Here is a 9,275-nt window from a genome sequence, read left to right on the forward strand (position 1 = left end):
ATCTCTCCCCATTTTACGCGCTGACAAAAGATGACAACCATTTTTCTAAGAAACATATCGTAGGTACCTAACTATAATTTTTCCACAACGAGCATAGATTTTTGTTTCTAGTATTTTATAATATTAATAAAATTGAAAATAAAACTGTGAATCATTAATGTGAGCCTCAAAAACAATATCGCACGCTTAGCCTTGGGGCTAACAGCGGTCTCGATCAACTAGATTAGTTGAGAGAATTCGTTATCGATATTGTTTTTGGCACATTTTGCACGTGTAGGATAAGTACAACGATTCACCGTGCCCCAGTGCTGAGTCGAGAAAATTTCCAGCTCGGAAAGATCCTCGACTCGATCGGGAATCGAACCCGATATCACAACCGTGTGGGAGAGAGCCACGGGGACCACGGAGGATCTCAGAATACTAGAATATCCATTTACGATGAATTGCTTCCGACTAAAACCCTATAAAATAATAATTATCTAAATTTTGTTTTCTCCAAGCATAGGCTCTGGGTCGAACACAAGCACGAACAGCAAATATCTTGATGAAATCGTAAACCCAAACAGTTAGAAATCAGCTTGGTTCCCTTAAAATGAATTGATTAAAATAATCTCTATACTCAGCACATTTTCGTTACAGATTCTAGCTTTATGGATATCATTTTTTTTAATTCTTCTATGGCCTCACTTGGGTAAATACGACTGCCGCTAGGAAAGTTGAACGGCAGCACCATAAAAGGAAACTCTTTCACAACGAGCCCAGCTAGCTTTGACAAATGTCCGCTATTTACCGAAACGGGCTGAAACGTAGTAGTTGGCCATAAATTAATTTCGGTACATTTACTTCGATGCGTGGTTGTGGCACATCTAACAATAATAATGTACCTTGGGAGAAGACATTCGTTTGCCGTTAACAAACAGTACCACATTGACTCTTTATGGGAGAGTTTTCCTTTTGTATAGGCGAGTAATGGAATGATCACTCTTTCCTCTTCAAGCGGGGTGACTTGTTTGGGATTTCTGATTCCAGATCTACTGATAATTTATCGAAACCGGCAAAGGAAAATATTAAACATGATAATGCTTTCGTTATTGTTTGTCTGGTAAGCCATGGCAATAGTAGCAAACCAGAGAAATATTCCGGTCATGAACGTGACATTCGACATTGGAAAAGAAGTTTTTAATTCAATTTAAGTATTGACTTTTAGGACACGATAGTAGTGATAGAAAAGCAGAGTTTTGCATGCGTACGATGAAGCCTCCGGCATTTTGTCCGCCCATGACATTTTGTTGCAATCTATGATCAGAAGAAAACGAGATATTACAATCAATATGCGTCGAATTTACTATAAATTCTTATTTTTGAATGTAAATGTTCCATGACTGCAACATGCAATATGGTGAGCGGTGAGATTTTATCGCACTTTTTCAAAACATTGTTCATTCAGCAGTTGTGGTATTATCAGCGCGTTTGTTCTTTATTTCACTAAATTCATAATAATTATCAATAAAAATCCATATGTATTCCACCCTCTGCAATCGTTCGAATAAAAGATCATCCCTGCTTTGCACGGTTGATAAAAATCCGACAAAAATTGGACCGGTAAATCAAGCAATTCAATAGCAATTATGCTTGATCAATTTTTAATCAGCAGGTAATGGTTCACTCGATGGTAAATTGATTTTTACGCGATAAGGAGAGAATAATAAGCGCGAGGGAAGAATGCAAACCCAGCGAGTGCTATTCAATCAGAGAAATTAATTTTCGATGTCCTCCGGCGTCAATTCGGTTGGAATGCATGGCTTGATTGCATTGTTGATCAATCAAGCGTAATTCAATAATTATTTTGCTTGAAAAATTCTGCCGAGTCTGGGTTCCTCAGGCGAGCACGACGTTATGAATTTAAAATTATAGCTTCCTAACCAAACATTGCACCCCAAGTGAGTCATTTTTAACCGAAACAATACAATCCCGTTTACATTCACACTTTGAACGCTTGGATGAGTAAGAAATTGAAATGTTTCGATTCTTTCAACCTATTCGTTCGGATACTTTTCCACCTGCCGGAATAAATTTACATATTTTTTCTCAATTCTTAACATTCTTAATAACAATGTGCTTGGCTTCTAGCACGAAAATAAAAAACCTAATCACGCGTCACTAACGGTTCACATTTCGCTTCCGTCGCAAGTCTAGTAGGGTATTTGACGCTGCTTGCCGTACCCCATGTTCCTGTAAATAATACAGCACAAAATGACAACAATCCAGGGGGAGATGAACCGAAAATGACGCGCGGGATTTTTTATTAATTATCATCAATCTGGCTTCTAATTGAAAAGAATTTGGGTAATAAAATTGTCGCTGGAATATTTGCAGCAGCATTGATGTGGGGATCTTTCCGCCACCGCAATGCAAACTTCATGGAATTTGGCTTTCATTTTTCTGTTGATATTTTCTGAAAAATTTGCCTATCGGAATCACAATTATCGAATTATTCGACCAATCTTTTTGCTGCCAAAGAATGAATTATGATATGTTGTTCATAGTTTTTAATGAATCTTTTAATGAATAAAAAGTTCAAATTTTCTTAACATAATTGTGAAAAATCTCAAAACAGATGCAAATGAAAAGTTAGACACCAAGAGCCTCATGATTTGAAATAACTATAATTATCAAAATTAATTCCATCATTGGAACTTAATTATGTATTTTTTATGTTAAATTTGTAAAAACTTCCAAAAAACTTAACTTTTGAGTACAAACTTGTCTAACATTTCTGATACTCTAAACCTAAATTCTAAATAACTTGAAAACGGATTCATTTTGGGAGGTAATCATTATAAACTTTTTAATTTGGAATGCCTATCTTAATAGAACGATTTTTTAAACATTTCCTTCAATTAAAAGTGTGTCTTTCAAAATTCGTTGTATTTTCAGGTTTCTGTAAAAAATCAATAAAAAATTCTCCTCTTTCTTTGCAAATTTAAAATTTAAAATTTATTTGGAATCTATTGAGCCGCAAATGCCAAAATGCTTACACCTTTTTGAAAAATTAATCTTGACTCTAAAAAAAGGTCCACCCGCGGAAAATACTAAATTTACAAAGTCAAATACGTGTGCAAAGTATCATCCAAATAAAAATTGTCTACAGCATTTTTGCTCTTTTCCAGATCATTTGATATGAAAATACTTTTAATTATTTTTAACATTTTTACAAGTTTCACATTTTCACTTTTAACATTTTTAACATTTTTACCATTTTTTAACATTTTTGACACTTTCAACACTTTTAACATTTTTAACAATTTTAACAATTTTACTATTTTTAACCTTTTTAACATTTTTGACATTTTTAACATTTTTAACATTTTCAACATTTTTAACATTTTTAACATTTTTAACATTTTTAACATTTTTAACATTTTTAACATTTTTAACATTTTTAACATTTTTAACACTTTTACCATTTTTAACATTTTTAACATTTTTAAAATTTTTAACATTTTTAACATTTTTAACATTTTTAACATTTTTAACATTTTTAACATTTTTAACATTTTTAACATTTTTAACATTTTTAACATTTTTAACATTTTTAACATTTTTAACATTTTTAATATTTTTAGCATTTTTAACATTTTTATCATTTTTAACATTTCTAACATTTTTATCATTTTTAACATTTTTAACATTTTTAACATTTTTAACATTTTTAACATTTTTAACATTTTTAACATTTTTAACATTTTGAACATTTTTAACATTTTTAACATTTTTAACATTTTTAACATTTTTAACATTTTTAACATTTTTTACATTTTTAACATTTTTAACATTTTTAACATTTTTAACATTTTTAACATTTTTAACATTTTTAACATTTTTAACATTTTTAACATTTTTGACATTTTTAACATTTTTAACATTTTTAACATTTTTAACATTTTTAACATTTTTAACATTTTTAACATTTTTAACATTTTTAACATTTTTAACATTTTTAACATTTTTAACATTTTTAACATTTTTAACATTTTTAACATTTTTAACATTTTTAACATTTTTAACATTTTTAACATTTTTAACATTTTTAACATTTTTAACATTTTTAACATTTTCATCATTTTCATCATTTTTAACATTTTTATTATTGTTAAAATTTTTTTAACATTTTTAAAATTTTTAACATTTTTAACATTTTTAACATTTTTAGCATTTTTAACATTTTCAACATTTTTAACATTTTTAGCATTTTTAACATTTTTAACATTTTTAACATTTTTTAACATTTTTAACATTTTTAAAATTTTTAACATTTTTAACATTTTTAACATTTTTAACATTTTTAACATTTATAACATTTTTACATTTTTAACATTTTTAACTTTTTTAACATTTTTAACATTTTTTAACATTTTCAACATTTTTAACATTTTTATCATTTATAACATTTTTATCATTTTTGAAATTTTTAACATTTTCAACATTTTTAACATTGTTATCATTTTTAACATTTTTAGCAGTTTTAAGCAATTCATCATTTTTGCTCTACCAGCTGGTCTTGAGGTACGAGTCGTGAATACCATACCTTCTGGAACTGTCATACCTGGGGCTTACCCGGTCTACCATTTGTACCCATGCAGCAAAAAATTGTATACTTACACGCTTACCTATTTACACGTTAAAACAAGATACGTCTACTCTAACTAGTTTAATACTTTTGAATTTATTGAGCATGATATAAAAAGGTTTTCATAATCGATTTTGATACGATATAGTTTTTGAACAAAGATCATTCATATACCGCCATACAAACATCATTTCATCATAATATTATATACGAGTCGATTTCTGTGATATGGAAATAACATCAAATAAATCGAAAGTCTGAAAACAATAACAAAATCCCAATGACTCTGATATTGTTTTTGGGCGGGGCTTACCGACGGGAAAAAGATTTCGGAATGCGCTGCAAGTACTCAGTCATTCTGTCATGGATCTTTGGAAAATCGGTAGAGCTAACACCTTCTCGATCTCGAAACAAAGAAAATTGCAGAAATAAAATTCTACTGCAGCTGTCTTCGTTTCACATTATCACTGCCAGACAGTGGGAGAGAGATAGGTTCCACACACACACACACCAGCTGGTCTTGAGGTACGATGCTGGCCTAACAAGCCAGTCGTCGTAGGTTCGAGTATCGGCTCTAGAGAAACTGTCGTGTCGAATTCGTTTTTGCGGCGGGTATACACCAAAACTACACCCACAACTGTCAAATCGCAGATGACAATAAAGAAAGCACCTGGGGTGTAGGTCCGGCTCTTGTAGGTAATCAATTGGTTGGTGTTTAGGTTACCGGGATTGTTTCTCCTCCTGCTGAGTTGCAGTTCTACATTTTGCGAAAAATAACTCAAACAGCTACGTTGCAGCATTTGGCAATTTTCTTCCTTCTGCGAAGATCAATATGAGCTAAACTTATGTACCACATCTCGTTACATCAAATATTTGGATTCTTTCTTCAACACTCTTAAAAATAAGCAAAAAAAAAACAAAACCAGCAGCTTCACAGCATAGGCAAAGACCAACTGAACTCTACCTTATCTTTATCGAAATAGTTTTTCAGAGTTCTGGAAACCGTTTTACTTACGTTGCCAGATAGCAAGAACATAGCGCATAGCCAGAATAAGTTTTAAGCTTCTCTGCATACTTTCGTATTGTACCGGAGAGTCCCATGTGTTATTTGATACCGGTGGCATATTCAATTTTATTGGGTTGAAAACTTGCTCCTAAATTACCACTTTTATATCCATTTGGATCCGAATCAAATTACGGCAGCAAAGCTTTAGAAATATTCGATAGTATCGTTTAGAGTACGTGTTCGCATCAACGTTGATTGCTCTAACTTTTTATCCTTTCTTGCGATTGTAGATTTGTAATCAATCGTCTTCGAGAATGTCATTTGAGGATAACCGATACTTATTTTTTTTCTCAATTTATATTTACGTATGCTACGCTATCAAGCCGATTTGTGGCCGTGTGCTGAATGTCGCGTCGTGTACCAGTTTAGCTCAGTTTATTGTGGTTGTGGGCGTATCAAAACAATCAAGCAAACTTTCGCAAAGGAGACCGAGCCGGTTGGAATATTGCGATTGTGTAAAAAAACGATTTATCACCATTTGTCACACACACGACACGATTTATAGTCTTTTTACGGTACGATGACGTTTGCTATGTTTCGATTTTATGACCTTGATACTATCCTTTTTAGTATCAATAAAAAATCGAATACTGTTAGGTAATATCAACTTTCTGTTCTCAATATCTTTTTCCATTAAAATTTCATGCTGCAAGCTTTTCAACTGGTGGCAATTCCAAAAAGAAAATCAAATTGGCGAATCACGTTTGAATATTAGCAGAAAGAGAAACAATGCTGATTTATTAAATGAATTTACTGATTTGCCGTAGTTTTGGAGCGAAACACAATCTGAGTAAATTGAAACCAGTTCCATTATATCCGCTCTATTGTTACGCCATTAAAAATTGATATGGCGCTCCTCATTCGTATTCCACCGTCGGAATCCATTTGATTTCATGTGATTAGTGATGATTTGTCGCCTCCTTCTATACTTTTTTGTGCTTCGTTTTATTTTCAATCACATTTTTCCAGATGCCCTTTCGTGCTCTGCATCACATCGGTGTGAAAGAAAAATCTCGACCGCGTTCAATGAACCAATCAAGCTGCTTTTTCTTCATTCACATCAGCTAACGCAGAGCCATACTTCTTTCGGACTAAGAGCAAGCCCACCAGTGGCTAAATTGAAGTTTCTAGAGCTAGTTTGGCAACTCCCACCATAACGCGGCAACCGCACCGGGCGTTGCTATGTTGGTTTGGGAAATAGCAATCCCCAGCTCGGGTAGTAGCGAGTTATTAATTTTGGCAACGCGATAGCAACGAGCCGAATCGTTGCTATTTGATGAAATGTCAAACTGTTGTTTTTTTTTTTTTGCTCGATAGTGAATGTTCGTAATAATATTACGAAGATGACGAGTGTTTTGAATGCGGACTCAATTGGTCGGCCTCGGAAGACGAAGTGTTTTGCCGCGCTTGTTAAACACGTCGTAGGACGCAAGTGTCGGCGTGAACCACTACTCAATTTTCTTTCCGATTGAGCTGAAATTTTGCACAGGGTGTTTTTTCGGGCAGGTAAACATTTTGTATAGGTTTTTTATTGAGATGACCATTTTGGTTGGCATTTTGGTCTGCAACCTAAACGATGCGGAAAGCTCAAATCCTCACAAGATTGGCCAATATAATTCAATAAACCTGGAAGATTTAAGCAAATCTGCTCGGGAGTATTACTAACTATTTTCCCATTTCGTTCGGTCGTTGTATAAAAAACCATTTTTCTCCTTTACCGCTGTTTCAATCTTCAAAAACAACCGAAGATGCGTTCGAAAGCGGCGTTGGAAATGGTCATCGATATAGACCGTTGTTAAAACGCTGGATGGCACCTTCCTCCGTATGGCGTTTTTTTTGGTATTTACTAGGTTGAAAGTCGCCCCGAATCTTTCCAAAAACCATTTTCTTAATCGCGTATAAGGAAATTTGTTTTGTGAAACCACTTATTTCTGACTAGAATCAATCAAAAAATCGAAAACAATTTACGCGTTCTACCTTAAGGTTCTTTTTGGCGGCAAATTTTCAAGTAATAATAGCAAACTGTGGGAACCGAGACAGCATAAAATACAGAATACAACTAATGACAGTTCGCCAGCTTTCAGTAGAATAGTCATTTAAGCCAACGTTGCGGGACGTGCCCAATTTTACGGAATTACTTTGAATAAACATATAAGGATGAAAAATTTATGTACGCACATGTAAAAAAAATCTGCACAAGAATTATGTCATCGATAACTTGGGAGAACGGAAACAAAGTTAAAACAAAGTTATGTGAAATGGAGGGAACATTTTATAAAGTAGAAAGAACGTAGATCATTCCGGAAACGATTGACTGACGGATAAGTTGGTTATTACTAGATCCGCAAAAAACTATGCGAAATACATCACAAACAAACATTTTGCCAACGCTGGCTAGTGACGGTCTTCAGAAATTGGCAACTGCCGGTGTGAAAAGAAATAGTGGAATTGGTAATCCCTATTAGCAACGACCGGTGCGAAAATCGGTTGCTATCCAAAATAGCAACGGCCAGCGTTGTGAAAATAGCAACTCAAATGGCAACTCACCGGTGCGCTTGCTCTAAGCCTGATGCCAGCAGTAAAACTTCCTGCTATAAGAAAATTGAAATACGCCAATTCCATACGGTTCAGTCATCCGCAGACCGAAAAATGAAGAAGTGGACTTTTCAGCGCAGAGCGCAAAAAAACTGGGATAATCACATCACGTATTGTGAATTGTTTACACCGCATTTGAGTAAACGGCTGTAACTGCGGGAGCCGCCAGCTAACTAGGGGAACTTATCATAATGTTCAGCAATTATCGCTCCCCCTGGAAGGAAAAAAAATCAGAGACCTAAGCTTTGGATAAAGAATCAATTGCCAACCTCAGACGCTTTGAGTTACAACTGATTTAGATGTTTTAGCTTACGATTACCGATTTATCTCTTTATTTGATTTTTATCAGCTATGATGAATATCCGCAATCATATCATTACATTTTTCATTTCATTTCATGATTTTGATGCTAGATTGATTGTCAATTCTAACCAACATCAAATCTAATTATCCAATCAAGGTCAGGTGTAAGATGAAGCTTTCTAATTTTATACTTTTTTTGAAAAAAAAAACCAACAAAAGAAATCTCAGTTGTTGGCAAATGAACATTATATATACCAATCCCCTCAAACATAACGCTTCAACTTTCAACTTTTTATTGCATTTCATATCTAAAATATCGAAATAAATATCTCAGTTACGATGAAAATAAAAAAAAAATGAAAACAGCGTCTAGATTGGTAAAAGTCCAAGGTAGACTTTGCTTACGTTATTTTAAATGATTACGTTAATAAAACATTCAGTAGCATTTGCTTGCGCTAATAGAAATGATAACACCGATCAACACGGATGTGGTTCTAGAGCCCAAAATGGAAAAATAACGTTGAAGCGACGAATCCGACTTTGACGTATGTTAACGCATTTTGACATTGGCTAGTGGCACCAAATTTCACAAGGATGGTTGAAGCTATAATCTTTCTAGGGCAACTATTTTGAGCACGTACACTCCCACACACACATATACACCTATACATGCATACATGC

Source organism: Wyeomyia smithii, chromosome 2 (assembly GCF_029784165.1).
Source record: "Wyeomyia smithii strain HCP4-BCI-WySm-NY-G18 chromosome 2, ASM2978416v1, whole genome shotgun sequence".
In the NCBI taxonomy this organism is placed as follows: Eukaryota; Metazoa; Arthropoda; class Insecta; order Diptera; family Culicidae; genus Wyeomyia; species Wyeomyia smithii.